The sequence below is a fragment of the Chaetura pelagica genome, unplaced genomic scaffold (assembly GCF_000747805.2).
Source record: "Chaetura pelagica isolate M959 unplaced genomic scaffold, ChaPel_1.0 scaffold718, whole genome shotgun sequence".
Classification (NCBI taxonomy): domain Eukaryota; kingdom Metazoa; phylum Chordata; class Aves; order Apodiformes; family Apodidae; genus Chaetura; species Chaetura pelagica.
The window spans coordinates 72,586-73,391 of NW_009954180.1; the positions used below are offsets into that span (position 1 = coordinate 72,586).

Sequence of the window (806 nt, forward strand, 5' to 3'; positions counted from 1 at the left end):
GGGCCCGGGAGCGGCAGCAGCGTCGCTGGGAGCTGAAATGAGGGGACGTCAGCCAGGAAGGGGTCTCAGCAAAAGCTGGGGATGGAAACGAGCGGGGACCCAGCCAGGGCTGCAGTTAGAAATGCTGACAGAAAAGAGTCTGAGATTGACCGAGAAGGCATCACTGCTGCGTGTGTGGCAGTGGGAGCTTCTCACACCAGAGAGAAGCAGGAGCCGGGTGAGGCAGGAATGACACGAGCGAAGGCTGCGCGGGTGGGCAGCAATGAAAGCAGCAAAAATACCCGCGTTGAGTTGTCAAACTGACGAGATTTAAGACTTGGTGCATTTGTACAAACGTGAGGCTCAGTGGGGGACAGGAGGAGCCAGAGCCAGAGCCAAGAGTGAGGCTTGCAGAGCTGCAGTCAGCACAGCCAGGGCAGCTCTGGGTGCTGGGGAACCCGCAGGGGCTCTGCAGGGAGGTCTCCTGGGGGCTGTACTTACTGATTTACTGTCATCCTGGGAGGTAATGAAGTTAATGGAAGCCTGAGGAAGGAAAGGCAGGGGTCAACGTGGAGTCCCCACAGGAGGCCTCCGGGTTACCCCGCTCCACACAAGGAACATCAAATGTCCCCACTCCTCCCCTCCTGGGAAAAGCCCCCCCGTGCCACACTGACCCACCACTCCCGAGCCCTTCCCAAAGCTCTTCTGCTCTCTCGGCTCCCAGGGCTGTGCCTGCATCTCCCGGGCACGGACCCGTTCCCATCCCCGGGCTCCTGCGCTCACCCCGCGCACCCAGCAGCACCGCAGCCCCGGCCGGGCAGCGCCCT

The 806-nt window shown here is 61.7% G+C and overlaps 1 protein-coding gene across 1 annotated transcript in view; it reads right to left on the reverse strand.

The window, feature by feature from the left end:
• The window catches only part of LOC104393380 (protein scribble homolog), a 92,214-nt gene that overhangs the window by 17,537 nt on the left and 73,871 nt on the right, over positions 1–806 (reverse strand). The window lies entirely within an intron of this gene.